The following is a 331-nucleotide window of genomic DNA, read 5'->3' as shown; positions in this document are numbered from 1 at the left end:
TACTGTTTTTTTTGTACTTTTTTCGGTGACAAATTTTAGTCTGGCTCCATGCCAATATTATCGTTGTAACCTCGTATTCACAAGATGGGATTCAAACCATTTTATAATTTCGGACTTTATTTCCCTTATTTATTTGGGGATGGGAAAAAAAACCTTAAAAATGTGGCGGGGATCGGGATCGAACCCGAGTCATCCCGCTCAGCTCACTAGAGCTTTTGCTTAACCACTACACCAAACGTGCTACACAACTTATGGTGGGAATTTAATATATCTTATTTCAGCCCTATCTTAAAGAGTACAGCGCCCTCTGTTGATATGGATTGCCGCCGGC

The sequence above is a fragment of the Patiria miniata genome, unplaced genomic scaffold (genome assembly GCF_015706575.1).
Source record: "Patiria miniata isolate m_02_andy unplaced genomic scaffold, ASM1570657v1 HiC_scaffold_8, whole genome shotgun sequence".
Lineage (NCBI taxonomy): Eukaryota > Metazoa > Echinodermata > Asteroidea > Valvatida > Asterinidae > Patiria > Patiria miniata.
Note: the sequence above shows the minus strand (reverse complement) of the source record.